Source organism: Meriones unguiculatus, chromosome 1 (assembly GCF_030254825.1).
Source record: "Meriones unguiculatus strain TT.TT164.6M chromosome 1, Bangor_MerUng_6.1, whole genome shotgun sequence".
NCBI lineage: Eukaryota > Metazoa > Chordata > Mammalia > Rodentia > Muridae > Meriones > Meriones unguiculatus.
Window position 1 is genome coordinate 9,872,588 of NC_083349.1, and position 20,949 is coordinate 9,893,536.

The following is a 20,949-nucleotide window of genomic DNA, read 5'->3' on the forward strand; positions in this document are numbered from 1 at the left end:
AAAGCCATCAAGCGATTTAAAATACAAGGCCCATCATTAAATTAAAAAAAAATTTAAATAAAAAAAAAATACAAGGCCCAAAGGTAAAATTCAAAATGAGTAGGGGTCCCTTCAGGGTGGATATAAGGGCGGTAAGCCAAGGATTTATACCAGGATTTAAACCATCCTCTAGAATCCTTTCTCTCTAGGGTCTCTCCAGTCTTTTAGTCCAATTGCTGCAATACTAGTTCCTATTCCAGCAAAGCAGATCCCCAAGAAAATAGCTAATGTCAGGGAGCCCTTTTGACTTAGCAATTCAGAATGTTAGGTGGGCTTTTGGACCAAAGGTCTCGTCTTTTGAAGCTGCTTCAGTTCTGACAATAGAACTGTTGGCATCAGGGGCTAGGAAGGCTGAAAATGCCAGTCAAAGGCTGGGCAATGGGGCAGTCCTCAGAAGCAGAAGCATCTGGTTAGTTAATCCAACTGAAGATACAGGAAGCAAGCATGTCAGCTTCCAACAAGTCCAGATTTCAGCTTGTAGTCCATAGCTGATCCTGGAATAGAGTCAACCAGGTGAAAATCTGCTGAGACAAATTCAGACTAGAGATAGAATTTAAAATTTGTCTATTAAATGCAAAAAGTGAGGAATCCCAAGACCATGAGAAAAACTTATCTGGGGTCCATTTGAGCTGTGTGAGATCCAGGTCTCATGACTTTTTGATTTCCTGAAACTCATATGAATTTTTGGTTTACAAAAGGAAATATATATTTTTAAAAAAAACTCAGAAAAGTAACATCATCAAATCTAATAAAAGCAACATTCTGAGAGTAACAGGTAAAACTGCATCCAATGGAATGACTATCAGTTCTTCTTAGCTGTTTTGTAACCTTTATAAACAATTTAAGTGTGTCCGTGGTCTGAAACTCTGTTTTCCTGTGGGCATAGTTATCGGTAATCAGCCACCAATGGAGCTCAGTCACTTTTTGTACACTCAGCATCGACTTTTAGCCCTCACCTCCATATCACACTGGAAAGTCAGGCAGAAATACATTAATGGCTTTAGTGCTAAACCTTGGATGTTTGGACTTTCCTTAACAAAGCAACTAGGAAGAATAGGTTTAAGATATTCCTGTGTCAACATCTATCTCAGAAATGGCAGATATTAAGAATACCATAGTAAAAAGCTATGGCTTTTGGGTCAGATATACACATTAGAGAATGTTTTTAGCATGATGGGAAGCACCTTTAGGTCTATTTCCAGAAGACAACCAAAAGGCAAAATCTCAAGCTTGTTATTCACTGACTGAATAACAAGCAGTCAGTGCTCCATCAGCTTATCAGAACTCTGTTGATCAATGTCAAAACTCTGAACATCTGAAATCTTAAAACAACATAAGTACAACAATAGCAGACAGGAGGGAGAAATCTGAAATATCTAAGGCATTTAAATATCTAAGACATCTAAATATTTAAGGCATTTTCAATATGCCTTAAATCAATTTCCTATATCATTACAACTCACATTCACATACCTTAAAACATCTACTTAGACCCTCCAATCTTTCTTGCATTTATCAACTCTGAAACATTTTCCCAGACCATCAAACAACACTGTCAAAGATTCTCACAACCCGAACTCCTGTATCCTCAGACCCTACATAAACTCCACATCTTTCTATCCAACTATTCACCATAAGACATAGGCAACTAACATAAACCCTGTGAAAAAGGCAAATCTGTACACTTTTCTAAATAAAGAATCTAGTACCTCACAGTTCTAAGTAGCTAATGGTGGATCTAATTGTCTGCTCTTTAGCTGCAAAGCTACCATTAGCTTAGCCTAGCTGTCAATGTGATCAGAGACCTGAGAAGAATAAATTATAAGATAAATAAATGTACCAATCCATGTACCAATCAAAATGACAGAGATGACTAGTTAGTCCATCACCTAGGCAGTGTTCTTGGCTCCTATGGTCTCATGGCATCATGAGCATAGGGGGTTCAGCCAGGCACAGAAGATGAGAGACTGCTTCTGTAGAAAAAGTAACATGAGAGATTGCCCTCAGCTGGCCTCCAGCAATGTGTAACAATAGCTCTCCAGGTATCCACAGCTTTGTCCACAGTTTAGGCTGGGCCCTAGCAGTGGGCCGGTTGGGGCAGTCTTGCCCAGGGGTTAGCATACCACAATCCAGAGTTGCTGTCATCTGTCATTGTGCCCAAATCTTCTCAGAAACCTTGGAGAGCTACTGCCAGGATTTTGGGACTCTCTGTCATAAGCTTACACATGTTAAAATGCCATATTCATCAGATCTCTGACAAGCTTTAAGGACTGCATATCTGACTTACTCTTTGTCTATCTTTAGTTATCTACTCTAAATTGCATCCTATAAAACAGAATGCTATAATCTCTAATTCTGGCATATTCCTTAGATACATGTTTTAGGACTATATTTCAAGTAGATCTACATAGGCAAACTTCATAGTTACCCATACTAGGCTTAACCTTAAAAAAAAACCTAAACAAAGAGACTAGGTAAAGCTCAATTTTGTACTCAACTACAGCCCTTGGCATAACTTTAAATCTGCTCTTTCTGAACTAAAATCAAAGCAAAATCAGTTCATAAAGGGGAGAGCAAATCTTGTTGATCCTACCATATTGCATTAAAACTGAACGGCAAAAAGCTTAAAGGACAAAAGTTGCACTTGGCACAATCAGAAAACTGAACACAGCTGGTAGCCCTAAACAAAGATGGTGGCAAAAACATGGCTCCCCCTCTTTATCTCTGAACCAACATGGTGGCTAGCCACATATTGCTACTGGCCATGGCCAGCAATATAAAACATACCTATTAGGTGTCACTGATGGTTTAAAAACTCCTGTCAAAATCCTTTCCTGACGTGATCCTGCCAGAGCCCAGCATGGGTTTATTCCACGATTTATTTTTTTATAGGCAAGGCAAAAACAAGTCACATTAATACAAAAAGAAGTTTTTTATTGTGGAACTACCAAACTTCTTTTTTAATTTAATTTTTTTTATATTAATTACAATTTACTGCCAAACTTCTTTCTGAAAACTATTTCCCCAATAGCAGATATGGCCCAAGGTCACAAACAAGCTTTAAGGAACTTGGAACAAGTTTTAAGGAACTTGTTGAAGAAACTTCCTCTTTTCTCTGTCTCAAGGTGAAGACCAGGGTGGAAACATGTTTTTTGATAAATAAAGCAGCTTGACAAACAAGCAGCTCTCCACATGATACACTGTAAAAAACTGCAATTTTCTCAATTGGCTCAAACAGTATGGCTTGGTTTCATTTGGTAAAATTAAAAATAAATACCAAAGTCTTTTGTCTTCCCCCAAAGGATTGAGAAACTGTTCCAAGTTCTTTGTTAGACTGCCCAAGGTCATTATTTAAAATGCCTGATAAACTTTAAAATGTTCCATAGCCTTAAACATTTAAACATCTTCCAAAACCTGTTTTTGCAATATCAAAATAAAGTACCCTTTTAAGGAGTGAAGTTATAAAGCATAACCATAATTTTAAAAGTCAAAGTCAAATTACCAGTGCAAACTATCCAATCTCTAAAACCAATACCAATTTAAAATGAGACTGGTCTTCTTAGTCTAAAAGGAAATAGAATGATAAACAAAATTCATTATGACTAAGAGGTTCTGTAAATTTTTTTCTTTCCCTGACCCACACCACATAGCAATATCAAGATGTCGGAGTCAGATCACATGGCATGGCCAGCCACATGGTGGGTTGCTTTTTAAACACATGTGTTTATAGGTCTTATAAACATATAGGCACACATATATGTTCTAAACAAGACTGTGATTTTAACCTTTAAACATGTCCAATAACTGTTAATCTATAACCTCTGTAACCAAGACATACAGAACATATTAACCATTTAAGATCAGTCAAAAACAAGCATATAATGGCCATACATACATTTAAACAGACAAAACTGTTCTTACTTGATGAAAACTGATTCCTCTGAGGCAGGCAAGACCTCTACCCCAAAGAGGTTAAAACTGATGGTGGGATTCCACATCCACCAAAACTGTCAGGTGGGATTCCTCATCCACCCCAGGGTCAGGGACGTCTTCTCTTGACCACCATGGCCGTGACTCTCAAAGTGTGTCCACTCAGTCACATCTTGCCACTCCTATAAACACAGACACCTTGAGGCCTTTCAGAACAGAAAACAGAAAGTAGACGCAAACATAAATACTGCACAGAGACACTGAGACCAAAAAAACACTCACCAGCTGGCCAAGAGCAGTCCTGGACAATTTCATTCATGTCTCCACCCTAGCATTCTTTCCCAACCCAAAGCACATGCCAGTCTGCTGCTGGCAGAAGCAGGGCATGCAGGTGGAGTTTGGAGAAACAGGGAAAGGGTTAGAGGAAGTCTGTCCCATAGCATCGATCAGTCTATCCAAAGAAATGAGAAGAGTCACCACAGACAGCCAGAAACACAGAGAAAACAACAGATTCTGCCAGGCGAGGGGGTAAGACCCTGAAACCAGTACGTTGGTGGCACTTCCTGTCTCTGTGGGAGCAACCCACTTTCTAGGCCTATCAAACAGATTTGGGACCCTATGTCCCTCACAGTGCTATTGGGGAGCCCTCTCCCCACTAGGATCTGAAATGTCTCTGAGTGTCCCCGTGGCCATGATAGAGACACAGAACTTGGCCAAGACAAAAGCTCTTACTCAGGGTTCCAATCCTCTGGCTCAGGAGTCCTGGGAGGTCTTGGGGATCCTGGAGAGCCCCCAAGTATGTTGTGCCCCATTCTTGAGACCCCAAAAGACCTACAGGTAATCGAGTCTGTTGCAAAACATAGGAGGGTCTTTTATTACAAGCTTGAGCTGGGTGGTCACCCTTTATAAAAACAAAGGGACAAAAGCTCCCCCCACCCCCAGGAGAACAGGTTTTTAAAGGAACAAAAGCACAATTGGGGTAGTACAAGCTTTGGCGTTACAGGATTGGATGAGAGGGTAGTCTCTAGGGAAGCTGACCTTTAAAATGATTGGTCTGTTTTTAGGAACCAAGACTACAAATGGTCAGGCCTGGCTACCTGGGGACATCCTACCTCTAGTACTGCCCTGTTATGTGCAGATTTTCTTAGGGCTACGTGACTCCAGTCACACCCTGAGGTTTATCTGGGTGGGAGACTGCTGCTGGCCCTCTGCTCTGAATGTGTGATTCTGCTCTAGCCCTTGGGCTGGCCTTTCTGCTCTGAAAGTAATGTGAGATTCTGCCCTAGCCCCTGGGCTAGCCCTCTGCTCTGAAAGGAATGTGGTCTGGTGATTTGGCCCCAGCCCCAAGAATTAACTCTAAGTTTTTGAATCTTTCACACCCATCCCCTTGCCCAGATCCCTAGAGTAGATTCCCACAGAGTCTCCTTATCTCAACCTTGGTTGGCCCTTCATGCCATCACCTTCATTATGGCCACAGCTCATGTGCACAGCTAGCCCAATGTTTTATCCCAAAGATTATCTAGCCCTCACTCTTTATCTCCCCATTGAAGGTGTGCTACTCAGGGCTTCCCAAGCAGTGACTGGTTCTTGTCCCTCCCCATAGCCGGGAAGGTACCCTGCCCTACCATTTATCCATACAACATTGCTCACTGAGCAGCCATGAGTCTTCCTACATCTCATAGCTGCCTTCTCATGGAGTTAATGCCTGTTAACTGTTAATGCCTGTTAATGGAGTTCTTGTCAAGGGATAGGAATGGGATGACAAGTGTCCTTTCTGGTTGAATGGGGGAGAACAGGTGGAGGCTATTATTTAGCTTCCTATTGATGCTGAGATGTTGAACCACTGAAGCCAAAGCCACCTCGATTACTGAGCCTCTGTAAGGACACTGGATGCTGAGCCTCTGGGCACAGCCTGTACATGGCACATTCAAATAGATTCAGTGTGTCTGACCACTGAAGTCTGGGGGAGCAGACAGTAGCAACAGTTGCAGAGGTCAAGCTGGCCAAGCCAGACTAGTACAGTTAAGTCACCCTCTAGCAGGCCACACTAAGCTCTGTTCAGTGGCTTCCTATGATTTCCACAAGTGAGGAACTTAGTCATTCTCACTGCCTGGTTTTTGTTTGCTTGTTTCATTTTCATTGTGTGTATGTGTATAAGAATGTGCATGTTTGTATGTTTGCGGGTATACATATTTGTGTGTTCATATGCATATGTGTGTGAGTAAAGATTCTCAAAATTGATGCCAGGAATCATCCTCAATTGCTCTTCCATTTCACTGAGGTAGGGTCTCAGTCAAACTCAAAGTCCAACACTATGGCTGGTCTCCATAACCAGCTTGCCTCTGCCTCTGCCTTCTAAGGCAGGAATTACAGAAGGGCCACCACACCCACTCAGCATTTACATGGGCCCCTGGGATCTGAACTCCAGTCCTTATGATTGCATGGCAAACACTACAACCACTGAGCCAATTCACCAGCTCCATCTGTCATGTACCCTTGACACACACTGTATCTCAGCCAGTCCTTATGAGCAGCCCTCTCTGAGGAGGAACATCCATTCTTCCCATTTTGTGCATCAGTCATGTAGCTGGATCGGGCATCTCATGCTGAGAGGTTATCTCCCCAAGCTCTTGGCTGATGTGTCTCACGGCTGCTAGAACTTTCCTTGTCCTCCTACTAAATCCACTTAGTGCAATTTCAACATCCAAGAGGTACATGGTGAAGTCTGTTAAGTGAATACTTAAGGGAAACACTGTTTTATGACCTCCCTTTCATGTGGGAGAGTCTCATGAAAGAGGTGTAACCTGCGGGGTGCTAGGCAGAAGTGGGGTATGCCCAATAGATGCCTTTCAAAGATCTTCTACCAGGCCAGCTCACTCTCGAAATTCCCTTTCAGTTTCATTCAACAAAAAATTATATGAAGAAAGGTGGATGGGGGCTGGGGAGATGGCTCACTCAGTAAGGACCTTGCTATGCAACCATGAGAACCTAAGTTTAAACCTTAGCCCGCACATGAAATGCAAGAAGTAATGGCATGTGCTAATAATCTCAGCACTGTAGAGAAGACAGGAAGATCCCTGAGGCTCACTGACCAGTCATGCCAGCTGAATCATAAGTCCCAGGTTCCAACCAACATCCAAGGTTGACCTCGGTCTTAGTTAGGATTTCTATTGCTGTAATAAAATATTATGCCAAAAAGTAAGCTGAAGAAGAAAAGGTTTATTTCAGCTTATAGTTACAAGTCCATCATCCGGGGAAGTCAGAGCAGAAACTCAAGCATGGAAGGAACCCATAGGCAGGACTGAAACAGAGGCCATGGAGGGATATCGCTTACTGGCCTTCTTCCCATGGCTTGCTGCTGTCCTATATCATCCAGGACCATCTGTTCAGAGGTGGCACTGCCCCCAGAGAGCTGGGCAGCAATCACTAATTAAGGCAATTTTCCACAGACATGCCTGTAGGTTAACCTTATGGAGGCATGTTCTCAACTGAGAATCCCTCTTCCTAAATGATTCTAGTTTGTGTAAAGTTGATAACATTTACCCAGGACAGCCTCTGAGTTCTATATTCATGCACACTCAAACATAGACAGATGGACAGACAGACAGACACACACACACACACACACACATACACACACACGATGGATGGCCACACTCTCCATCCCTGCCTTTTACCAGGGCACTCAATTCAATGGCTTCTGTTGGACCAAGGGTTCTGTAGGCCCAGAGCCCACTTGACTGCCCCACCTTCTGTCCTCTGTTTACAAAGGTGGAGGGTTGTGGGCCTGAGGCACCATAGTTGCAGGCACTGGGAGTAGAGCAAGGCAGGAAAAGGGAGCTGCAGACAGTGCTGGCAGGCTTGGCTCTGGTATCACATGCAACACAAGGAAGCCATTATGCCCACTGTCTTCAGTCCTGGGCAAGAAAAAAGTGACCCTCAGGTAACAAGCAGGAAGGGTGTTCAGAGGCCAGCTCCCAGAGTGGGTTTAACAGCAGGAAGACAACTTGGAGGTGAACAGACAGCTTGCATTTTGTTTTTCACCAACTGGCTGCTAGTGTCAAGCTCTGGGGTAAAGAGACTCTCAGTGCTGTCTTGGGGCAGAGGCTTGCTGGAATAGCTGTGACCCTCCCACTAGCCACTGGGCTCCAGGAATCCACAGAAGGTAGCTGTTTGTTTATCCTTTTCTCCTGGGCCTGGCCTGATTTATCACCCAGAGACAGCCAGAGAGTCCACACTTGAAGATCAGCTCCTGGCTTCTCTTAGGGATTAGAAAGCACACAATCACCAAAGCTTGTCTTCCATCTGTCCTGCCTTGCCCTGTCTTGCCCTGCCGTCTATGAAAAGAAGACAATAAAAGAGAGGGTCCTCCTTATTCCTGACAAATATGACAGTGTCATATTTGCCATGATCCAACCAGTCTGAGGGAGAAATCAATGAGCAGGGTTGGGCAGGGTTGAATGGGATCGAAGAGAGGTAGAGTCAGAATCTTGTCATCCTACTTGGAAGTGTAGCCATTTCTACATTTCTGGACTGAGACAATGAATGTCCTTATAGTTTAAATTAGTTTGAATTGAGGCTTTCTGTTACTTAGAGCAAAACTATCCAAATTTGATAAATCAGAAACTGGATGGATGGATGGATGGATGGATGGATGGATGGATGGATGGATGGATAGATGGATGGATGGATAGATACTGCCTGGTTAAAAACACAAAGCTACTATAAAGAAGATGGGCTCATCAGAAGGGAGTTCTGTGAGCCAAGAGCAGGAAGGATTGGAAGCAAGTAAAAGCTAAGGGTCAACCAGCCCATGCCACCTCCACCCTTGCAAAGAGACTTCACCAGGAGCAGGAAGACTTGGAACAGCCTGAGACTGTACTATAACTTAGGAAAACACCAGACACCCAGTGCAATGAATAGGCTCCTATCCATGCTTTAGGGCTGATATAAATAAGAACTCCCCAGAGACACAGCACTCGTTGCCATTCTTCCTATGAAGACCAGCGCCTTGTCTCCTTGTACCAACACACCAAGTCCTTAGAAAGCATGGCTAATTGAAAACAGCCACATAAGTGCAGGCATCACCTCCTTGTTCCATTCACCAATAAACAATGCAGGAAGTCTCAGTCCCTAAGCTCAGGAAATGGTAGTGTGGGGATTTGGGAAAAACAGATCACAGAAATGAGGGCGTGTGGTCCCTTCTGAGCTGCTTGAATAAGCCACACTGCCTGAGGCGGCCGCCTAATGCATCCTAAATACCCATTAGATGTTTGGTAAATGGACAACCGGATGCTTGGAGCACTTAAGGGACATTTGTGTGAAGTTAATCCAGAATCTCTTGGGAGCCCCATTGTGGACGGCACACGGAATCACAGACTTGGGTTAGTGTAATAACTCAGCTCTGTCTTTGTTTCCTGCTCATGACCCCAGGCAGTCCCTTTATGCCTTAGGATCTCAGTTTTCCCAAGAGTCACATGGAGAGGGGTACTTGCTTTTGTGTGGGTTGGTTCATTGCTATGTGTGGGGGTGGAGCTTGGCTCTGTGGAGGGTGGAAAACAAAGAATTAAGATGGGGCAAAGGGAGGGTGACTGTGGGGTAAGGAGAGGGGCTAGAGAGGTTGGAGACATTGGCTTGTCACTGGGCATGAATACTTCTGCATGGTGACGTTCAGTCTCCTAAAATGTATTCTTTCCTAGGCTATATCTTAAACTGGTGGGTTCTGTTTAAGGAGAGTGTTCCTCCGTCTTCTGGAAATGAGACTGACTAAGAGCTGAGGAGCACCCTTCCTTATCTACTATCACTCACACCCTCAAAAGGTCAGAGCTCTGACAGGCTCACAGACTTCCTCCAATGTCACCTGCGCTCTGTCGGCCAGCTTGGTCACAGCCTTCACAGCTCTGTCCCACTTCAAATCCTTGAGGCTCACACATCCCTCTTCCTTTGTATAAGGGTTAGAGGGAAGCAGGAAGGGGTATCCTTAGAGGTGGCCTCTTAGAGGGGAGCTTCTTCAGAAAAATGCTTACTTAGTAGATTTTCCTTCCCCTCTCAAGATTCCCATGGTGCCTTCATGGTATCAACCTGTTAGGCTGGCATTATAATGAGCCCAGGGTATTAGGTGAAAGCTCATACTGTGGAGATAGTTAGGGCTGAAATTACAGAAATTATATTAGTCTTTGGCTTTTCATCCAAGAAGATAGTGTAAAAGATGCCTTTAGGGCTGGAGAGATGGATTAGAGGATAAGAACACTGGCTGCTCTTCCAAAGGTCCTGAGTTCAATTTCCAGCAACCACATGGTACCTCACAACCATCTATAATGAGATCTGGTGCCCTCTTCTCGCCTGTAGGTGTACATGAAGGCAGAACACTGTATACATAATAAATAAATACATTTAAAAAAGATGCCTTTGGTCTAGAACATTCTCTGTAACTCCTTCATGATCTGCTTGCCCTGTAATCTCCTTTACCCTGCAGTATACAAATGTCTGTGGGACCAGCTGTTCCTATTAGCATATGAAAACCTTTCCTGAGCAGAGCCCCCAACGGATACACACCACCCTTCCTCCCTACCCTCATGTTACATTCCTCAGAGCAATGCATAGTATGAAAACAGAACAGAAGGTAAAGAAAGGGAACATAGAAAGTTAAGAATCAGCAAAATGGGGTTGGGGATTTAGCTCAGTGGTAGAGCGCTTGCCTAGCAAATGCAAAGCCCTGGGTTCGGTCCTCAGCTCTGGGGGGAAAAAAAAGATTCAGCAAAACCTTTTCTCTGACTATCTCACCTAGGAGAAAAATCTGGCAAGAACTGGGCAGGACAGCACAGTCTTTACCAAGGAGGCAATTCCCTTCTCAAGGCAGTAGAGCAGCTGAGGCAGAGGTCAATCCTAGGACTAGGCACGCACAGCAGAAGGGAGAGGAGATGCCAACAGTGGCTCAGCAGTGTTCCTCAAAGCATAGACTCAGAGAGACTTCAAAAGCAAAAGAGAAAGTCCCATATGTTTCCATTCCCTCCAGAGGGCCCTGACAGCTCTGGTATAAAGGTTCCTGGAGGGTAGTAGCCAAAGTTCCCAGTCATGTGACTGGCATTCACCACCTTCCCACTGTGCATGGCTTTCTAGGAGCACTTCAAGCACCTGGACCATGGCATGCAGCAGGACCTGAAAAGGCACAGAAAGTTCTGTGCCATTTTAAAGATTATACACAAAGAATGAGGGCAGGGGCATTTGATAGAGATGGGAGTAGAATGTTCTGCTTTTGTTTCAAATGGACCGGGAATGCATGGCCCTCGGAAGCCAGAAGAACACTCTTCTGGGTAATATTGATTATCTTTGGGGGGCAGAAACTGTTTTGTAGTTGTTGCTGATTGAAAGGTTTTCTATTAATTCCTACTGGAGGACAGAATCAGGAATATTGAATGCCTAATTGCCTCTGAATTAATTACACCCCCCAGATGTAATATCTTAACCAACGCATCATGCAATCAATGTCTTGCCAAATGATGGTGGTTCAGGAGGCCATGGAAGGTCATCACTAGATGAAAGAGAACACCAAGACGCTGTGCCATGGGGTTAATGCAGGTCACCTCCTATTTAAGTCTAGGTTCTGTTCTTACTCAATATTTACCCACTAATAAAGTTAGTGTACAGATGTCTCCCCTCATCAGGGATCTAGAAAAGCAGAAGAAAGGGAGGACCTTTGCTGGAGAGAGCCGTGGGAGAAAGGATGAAACACATAGTTAGAGTTAGAGTTCAGAGAACAGACCCAGTACCATCAGGGCCCAGAGACCCTGAAGACAGTCAGTACCATCCTGTGCCTTAAGTCCTATGCTTACATATGCAAAACAGAGAGCCCTGTTTTTGCATAACTCATTCACATATGTGAGGGCATTTCACAGTCTATGAATTCTGCTTATTGTTTAAACATATATATTTAGTTGCTCCCAATACCAGCATTGATCTAGGTGTTAAGGTTACAGCCACGAATAAATCAGATTGAGTCCAGACCTCAGAGAGCTGGAAGTAAGGCACTGAGCAAGGTGCATAAACACAACCATCTCTCCATATCCTCTGGTTCTGTAGGAGAGGGCTCAACCGACCACGGATTGAAAATATTTGAAAAACACTACATTTGGTGTTGAGCACATGCAGATATTTCTTCTTGTCATTGTCCCCTAAACAATACAGCATAACAAGTATTCACATAATATTTGCCTTATACTGGGCACTATAAATATGATTTGAAGGATTTCAAATGTAGGGAAGGATATAGGTAAGTTATTTGCTAGTATTTTAACATTTTATGTAATGGACCTGATATATGAACAGGGTCTTGGAGCTAATTCCTGCTGGTTATCAAGGCACAATTGTAAAACGTATGTCATACTAAGACCAAGTCAATGAGGGTAAGGATTAATCAGAGAATAATGAAATAAAAACAGCAAGGCCACAAAGATTGACAAGAGAGTACAGACAATGTCCTGAAGTGTAGCTGTGACAGGAAGCAGATGAGCGGGGTGCGGACTCACCCCGGAAATATAGTGGAAATGCAATCACAAGATGGGTTTTGTTCCATGAGGGAAAAGTTCCTAATTTTTTAATAGCTTTGAGTATCTATTAACCCACAGAGGAAGAAACCTTCAGTTCAGAAGAAGTCAGAAATTGCAAGAAGAATGTCTAGAAGCGAGTGAGAGAAGGTGAGATGGGGCATCATAGATTGGGTCTCATCTGGATGCGGAGACCTTTGTCCACAGTGGCAGGAGAGATTAGAGAGCAGCAATCAGGATGGGAGTGGGAGTGAGCGAACCTTAGGTAGCTTTATGTTGTCACTGATGTGAGTACAAGGACATGGGATGGGAGCATTGAGAATTTATAAAGACCAGAGACTGGGAGTGTGGCCGGATGTGCGGGACCACAGTCCAGACCTCAAGGAAAAGCCACGCAAGGTAGATACGTTTTCTTGTAGCCACACTGGCTTTCCATGGTACAGGCTGTTGAGGGGTGGACAAAAAAAGCTGGACTTTTAAGAGCATGGGGATTTAATAAGGATGTGTCACAGGCTGAGAGGGGCTTAGTTGGAGGGTAGATAGCAGGCAGAGACAGCCATGACAGCCTAAAGGATTCATGCTGGAAGAGAAAGAGCAGAAAAGACAATGAAAAGGCCTCCTCACAGTGTCAGTGGATTACTGAATGCAAGAAGCCAATGGGGGTAGTTCAGATACCAGCTACAGCTTTGCTTTAGGTAAATCTTCCATAAGAACACCCACTGGGGCTGGAGAGATGGCTCAGAGGTTAAAAGCACTGTTCTCCAAAGGCCATGAGTTCAATTCTCAGCAACCACATGGTGGCTCACAACCATCTATAGTGAGATCTGGTGTCCTCTTCTAGTGTGCAGGAGTGCACGCAAGCAGAAAACTGTATCCATAATGAATAAATCTTAAAAAAAAAAAAAAGAAATACCTACCTACTTTGAGACATTGATTCATTTTTACAAAGCACACTTGGGTTTCCTCCCAACAAACCAATTTTACAGACAGGATAAATAAGATTCTACAAGGAGGAAGTCTTCCCAGTAGACATGCTGAAGGAAACACCCCTGCAATTTCAAGCCATCAGCCTTGGGTCCTGCCTTGGTTTACTTCTTTTAATACAGATGGTTATGAACCACCTGATATGGGTGCTAGGAACAGGCTCGGATTCTCTATAAGAGCAGAACATATATGCTCTTAACCACCACGCCATCTTTCCAGCCCCCCCCCCAGTTTCATTCTTTCTCACCAAGAATCCCCTCCTCACCAACTTCCAAGCGAAATTGACAATTTAACAGGGTTCAGCCATCTGACCCTCAGTCTGACTGAGTGATCTGCAGGCTTTCCTAAGAATGGAGCTGGCTCGTGTCTCAGGGGGGCATCATGACCTCCTTCCTACACACTGCTAAGGATGCTCATGTCCTCCTTGTGCCTGCAAGGTCTCCACAGGCGGCTGGGATCTGGCTACTATTTTCCCTGGGCTCCCAACTTGCACAGTGGAGCGTCCTTTAAGCAAGCTTCTCATCCCCCCTCTTTCCAGTGGGAACCCAGCTTGCATTTATAATTTGATCACCATTAGCACACCACTTTCAGAGCACTTTGGGGATTTTAAAGTGACTGCTCTAATTGCCCCCAGATCAGCCCCCTGAATACTGTTTTTAAAAAATGCTAATAGTCATGTGTTCCACTGAGAGTTTGAAAAGGAAAAGAAAATGAAATTGTACTTTTACAAAAATTATTCACTGTTACCCTAAAAAACACATTCCATTTGAGATTTCATTTCAGTTCTGAAGACAAGGCTGAGAGGGGGTGGGTGTAGGTTGGGCCAGTCTGCAACAGGAGAACTCCACAGAGGGGCTGTTGCCTGGGTGGCATGGGCTCCCAAGCAGCCCAGCCACCCTTCAGATAACAGGTCCCCCTTCAGATAACAGACTTGGCTCTGATCCACATGTGATAAAATCAGCCCAGTAGCAAAGCTGCTTCAGAAGGCCTCTGTGGCAGAAGGGGATATGGAAAGAAGACCTGTTTTCCTTCATATCCCTTCCAGTCACTTTCACAAACAGCCCCAAGACACCAGCCCAGGGGGTCAAGGCTCCTTCCCACCTTAGCCCTTGGCTGGTAGAGATTGAAGCTGAGAGGAAGCCAGCCCTTGTGAGAGTGCTTGTGATCTCATGGCTCTCAGTGTCCCCTGCTGAATGGGGACCCAGGCAGAGTTGTCAGAACCCTTTCAGACAGACCTGATACAGAAGGCTCCAGAAGGACAGGAATGTCATCAGAAACTGACCTGCCTGTGGTAAAAAAAAAAATAAAAAAAAAATAAAAGGCCAAAATTGGTGTTCAACGCAGAAGCTTCCAACTGCATCCCAGGCCCCTCTGGGGCCAAGGCCATGTATCTGAAGTTGCTATTTCATCCTGCTGCTTCGATGACTTAGTGGGAGGCTGAGCGGAGGGGCGAGTAACCCTGCCTGGGTCTCATCTTGGAGATGAGTCCATCTCTAAACCAACATTCTGAGGTTCCCAGGCCAGATTCACCTTTATGCAGAGCTGGTGGGACCAGGCGGAGAACTGGTGTGATGAGGTGGCTCTTGCAGGGACCACCTCCTACCCTGTCTCAGTAGCCCAGCTGTGACCCATCAGCCACAAATCAACAGTGGCTTGCCAGCAGGCACCCCCAGAGATGGTACAGAGCAACTGGGCTGGACTATTAAGATCGTAAGTTGGAAAAAAAAAAAAAAAAAAAAAAAAAAAAAACACAAAACGATAACTTTCCCCTTGTCACATTGTAAAGAAGCAATTTTGTAAGGAAACAGACTGTGAGAGCCAGCCGCCCTTCCTTCATCAGCTTTGCTTAATGAAGGGAAGCAAGTGGAGTGGGAAGGAAGACAGGCAAGGGCTGGACAAACACACCTCCAGACCTGGAAGGAAGGTCCTCAGGCAGAGCTGCTTTTGCAGTTTGCTGCAGCCTGCTTGACACTAGGCAGGAATCACTTATTGGAAGCCGCCTGGTTGGGCCAGGCATTTTCATCTGCGTGCCTGAGCCCCTTTCTAGAACCCAGAGCAGGTGCTCTTCTACTGCCCCCTAAAAAGCCCCACCTGGAGAATTGTCTTTGCCTTGGCTGTTCCCTGTACCCAGCTATAGTGCAGTGGGAACTAATGAGTTTCTGTGTGTGTGTTGTGGTTGTTGTTGCTGCTGCTGTTATTGTTTTTCTGTGCGTCCATGTACGGTGAGGTAGAAATGTTTTTTGGTTTCTGTTTTGTTTTATTTTATTCCCGAAATCAACATGGCCTGGTGACCCAGCCATGTCAGAAGGGTTCAAACCTTAGCTTTCCTTCCTAGCAATGGCATTACTCTTATCAGACCCGTTCTCCTTCCTTTCCAGGATCAGAGTGGAAGCTGAGCTTGCACTGAGGTTGCACAGTGGGAGAGGCTGACCCTGTGCCACAGTCTCCATACTCATAGCCAGCACCAACAAAGAGGAGGAAAAGCCACTCCTCACCAACTGCTCTAGATGTGGGTGCATCTTTCAAATCCTCCTTTGCTCTCTCCAGAGGTACAGTGAATAGTCAGCAAATAGGTGTTGAAGCCATGGCAAGGGGCCTGGAAGAGAGGCCTAGGCTTGCTCCCTCCTGGAATCAACAAGAATCAGCACGAAAAGCTGCCATCCTGTTCTCAATGAACACTGGCCATCCTGTGGCCATTTCCTCCTCACAAACATCCAGCTTCAAACACATTTCCCTGGAACAATAAGAGGAAATGAGAGAGGAACTGGGAACTCAGCCTGAATACCAGTGAATAGCTCAGAAGCCTGTGTTTGGGATTCTGCTGGTGTGAAGCAGAAAAAAAGGAGAGGGTCAGCTTGACAGTGAAAGACAGCAGGAAACTTTCTCTCTCTCTCTCTCTCTCTCTCTCTCTCTCTCTCTGTGTGTGTGTGTGTGTGTGTGTAATGTGCGTATCTGTAAGCAGGACTGTAGTGTTGTTTATGTCATACAGTATGATATGTACATGATGTAGATGTATGATTTGTATGTGAATGGCATATGTATGTGGTATGTGAGTATATATGTCATGTTGGTTTGTGTACTATATAGCACATATGTGGTGTGTAGTATTTAGGTAGACAGGTTGTGGGAGGAATACTGCCTGTCAGTGATGAGACCAGACCCATTGATGGATGTGATGTGTGTGTGTGTGTGTGTGTGTGTGTGTGTGTGACTTTCATTAGTCTTTCAGCAAACTTAATCAATATCTTTGGCTTTGCAGGATGCAGCGTGTCTGTCACAGCTCTTCATATCAATGAGCTGGAATATCAAGGAGTAGATGGGCCCATACTCTGAGGGAGTAGCAGCAGGTAGCACTCAGATTTTGCTGGCTTCCAGTTCCACTGAAGGTCTGGAGTCACACAATGTAGCTAGCTCTTCTTTCTGTTCCTGATTGGAGTGATAAACTCCAAGGCCAGCAATCTTTTAGCTCACACCACTTATATTCTTTCTCTTGAGAACTAGAAATTCAAGGTCACCTGTAGCATCAGCTTGCCTCACTTCCCATGTCTCCTTGGCTTACAGTGCCAAGCTCTCATTGGCATCTCATAGGTGCCCGTTGAACAGAGAACCAGAGCAAGTGATCTAGAGGTGAGGAGGCATTTGGGACATGAACCCTTCAGGATCAGATGTGCTCTTCTGGATAGAGAGAGCTGGAGAGGCCTGTGACTCAGAGAAATGAGAGGGGAGAATGAAGGTGTGACAGAAGCAGACTCCGAGAGAGATGAGTCTCAGAGAAGACATATTCCACCTGAGTTCTGATGCCCTCACACCCTGTGTTCCTGACCAACAGCAGACACCTGGTTCCTACCTCGATCATTTCCCGACTTCACTGTCTCTTACTCTGGCAGTGACCATTTCCTAGAGCCCACGCTCCTCTGCAGTGGAAATGAACACCGGTTTCCCTGAGAGCATTCTTCAGCATGGGACTCTGTGCTTTCCACAGTGTTCACAGCTCCCTGTAGCTCGCTGGATCCCATCCTTCTGCTCCAGGGGCTGATCCTGCCTGAACATCTCCAAAGAGGCAGGAAGGACCCACCTTCAGTGGTCCTGGTCCCCTTCTAACTGACAGTTCTTTTTACAACATTCCTCACATACATGTATGTGCACGCTCACAGCGCACGTGCATCTTCCCATGTATATGTGCACACACACACATCCTGCATGTTGTTTTCCATGATGACAAACATCCTGTCCAGGCCATTTGCAAATATGAAATGGTCTGGTCTGCCTCCCCCCCGCCCCCCGACAGCTGGAGCTTTGTCACAGCAGCAGAAAGCCATGTGCCCAGATGTTGTACCAGCATGTTGTCATCGCCACAGCCTTGATGTCACCATAACTTCGTTCACCTTCCAGAAGCCTAATGACTCAGCTCTGTTACCCAATTTCACTGAGACTACAGCTTAAGGATGGCTTCCCAGGAAGGGACAGAGGCAGAGCAGAACCTGGCAGGAAACAACAGCACCCTGCCCTTCTCCCCAAGACGGAGAACTTTTATGCCAACTGTACAGTTAAGTCACTCACCAACAAAACATCCAAGTCCCTAATCTGTGCAAAACAGTTCAGTGGATGCTCTGCAGAGAAGGAAGAGCGGTAAGCAGAACATACCTTGCTCGTTGAGATACCATCTGGGGGTGGGGGGATGTGATGTAAGAAAATGCTTAAATGGGAAGTGGAAGAAAACAGCTTCACACAGATGTTCGAGCTGAGGGCTAAAAAACAGATGAACATTCAGGAATGTTGCTGCCAAGCTAAGAAAAAAAAATGTCTTAGACAGTATTTGTTAACCGCTGCTATCGTAGACAGCCAGCTATCGCTGAACCCATCTGCCAATGAACTACCTCTCCCAGCAAGCTTTGCAGGAGGTGTGGGCAGCTACATGACTTTGTTCTCATCGGAGAGAGCAAATGAGACCTTCTGTTTCCCACCTGGCTCATCAAAACCATGGGTCTCCCATGTTCTTTCCCTTTTAGCTCATGAGAACAGACAGCCCATGAAACCCCAGAGGTGGTCAAAGATGGCATTGAAAATGGCAGAGACTCAGACAGAAGGAGCTGGAATTTTAAGTCAATAATGTCTTAGTGGATAGCGTTTAGGATGTTTTATGGATTTCTACAAGAATAAAAACAAAGCCAGTCATGGTGGCAGGTGGATCTCTGAGTTCAAGGCCAGCCTGGCCAATAGAGCAGGTTCTAAGACAGCCAGGGCTACACAGAGAAACCTTATTTGAAAAACCAAAGAGAGGAAGAAGAAGAGGAGAAGAAGAAGAATTTCTGACTATGTTGAACTGGTGGGCTTTTGGGTGCTGGGTGTTATAAGAAGCTGGCATTTCCTAATACAACAGCCTCTCAACTTTGGATCATGGTAAAATTGTGTGGAGCTAATCAGCAACACGAAAATCCCTTGAACTTGGCCCAGATGTCCTGACTAAGTAATGTGCTCTGAGTATGCACACTTTGACAAATCAGCCACAAAGATTTTGATGCAGGCTCTGGTGAGCATCCTCCTTAGGTACAATCAAGGTGTACATACATATTATTATTGTGGAACGTTATCTGACTTATGTGCATTTGCATATGTGTTTCCCTCTTCCACCTTTGAGGTCAGCTGAGGTTCTATTCTCTACCACGAAACGGCAGTTTCTGGGTGCTAAGAGATGGCCATGGCCCTGGCCCACCCCACCCCCAGACCTCACTGCAGGTCTCCTCTGCGTGTTGTCTGATGGCCCAGCTAGAGATGAGTCATCCGTCTCCTCTGCCTCAGTGGGAGCACAGCTGTTGGGAGTGGACCCAGGGCTGCCTCTGCCTCCAGGAAGGTAGCTGGCTTCTCGGAGCCTTTCTCTACTCATCTCTGCATTGGCAGGGCCAGGTCTTGAGTTTGTCTTGCATCCAGGTCTGCTGAAAGTCTGATTTCCAGTCTGTAGGGGCATTGTAACATTCAGAACTGGCCCAGTTGTATAAACACACAGCTTTGCTGTTTGTAGACTAATCTTGCTTGAAATAAATGCTAACTTCACTGAGTGTGCCATAGCGCCTCTCGTTACAGACTAATCCTGTTTACAAGCTAATGTCTTCCAGCTGTTTTCCCCCTTGTCCTGGTGGACCCCTGGTGTGATGCTGCTCTGGCTGACATCACACTTGTCAAACCGTATCTACATCACTCTTCTCAGGCCTGTCTTGAGACCCCAGCTGTGCTGAGCTCTGGGTGTATCCAGGCCATCTCTGAGTTCCTCTGCCTCTCTTCCTAGTCTCCACTGCACAGCTTAGCACCCAGTGGGTCCCAGCACACAGTAGGTACTTCTCAGTACCTGGGAGTTCACTGTTCCAGCCTGGAGCTAGCACTGTAAGGTTTTAAGTTAGCTTTCCTGAAAATATGATCTTAGTTGCAAGCCAGTGACACAGCAGCCACCTCTGGAAGCATAATCCTCACCAAGAGGGCTTAAATCCATTCCATTTCTGTATTTACCACAGGAAAACAAAATTCATCTAGGGGGCTCTAAAGAAAATTCCATTCCACACTTTAAAGTCATGGCTGAGATTTGTAATTTCCTAATGGATTTATAATGGGAAAGAAATTACCCCTTAATAAAGTATTCTGGCCAGACACCAAGGTTGTCCTCATCTATGACCTCTGAGCTGCTGAGCCACCATCTTCCTTTGGGCACCAAACTGAATACATCCGTGAAACTAGAGCTTCGAGACCCATTGGAGCTAACGAAACAGAACCAAAGGGAGAAGCACATGCATTTTCCTCTCTAGAATACACCATCAAAGATTCAGAGTGGGGCTGGCAGGATGGCGTAACACGCAAACGAAGTGCTTGCCTCCCAGCCTCATGAACTGAGTTCAGCCCCTGGGACACACAGTAGCAGGAGAGAACTGACTTCTGACCTCCACATGCATTCATATGCCCATGACACACACAACACAAATAAATACACGTTTTTAAAAAAATCCAGCGTAATTCAGAGACAATGAAGACTAGGTAGCCAACTGTCATTCATGGGCTTGGGCTGTGAGAACAAAGTACCACAGACTGAACAAACATTTCTTTCTCACCATTCTGGAGGCTGGAAATCCAAGGTCAGAGTGGAAACAGGACTGGTTTTTGTGAGGGCTCTTCCCCACAGGTATGGAACCTTCTTGGTGTGTCCTTATGAGGAGAAACAGAGAGAAAGAGAAAAAAATAAACTACTCCCTTATATTTTTTTCATATAAGAATACTAATGCCACCACAGGATCCCAGCCTCTTGACATTTCCTCTAAATCCATTCCCTTCCAAGGACTCTGTCTTTAAACACTTTAAAATGAGTGTTGGGGCTTTAACATAAGAACATCAGGTAGCCACAAGCATTCAGTCCTTGTCTGGTGGCAGGGGGCAGAGCAGGAGGAGTCACACTCCCAGAACTACAGCCTGA

At 45.0% G+C, this 20,949-nt stretch overlaps 1 long non-coding RNA gene across 1 annotated transcript in view; it reads left to right on the forward strand.

Annotated features, from left to right (window-relative positions):
* Nucleotides 1–20,598, forward strand: part of LOC132653408 (uncharacterized) — a 33,565-nt gene extending 12,967 nt beyond the window's left edge. The window contains exon 3 of the long non-coding RNA XR_009591154.1: nt 15,875–20,598. This is a non-coding gene — a long non-coding RNA (uncharacterized LOC132653408). The remainder of the gene's footprint in view (nt 1–15,874) is intronic.
* The last annotated feature ends 351 nt before the right edge of the window (nt 20,599–20,949 follow it).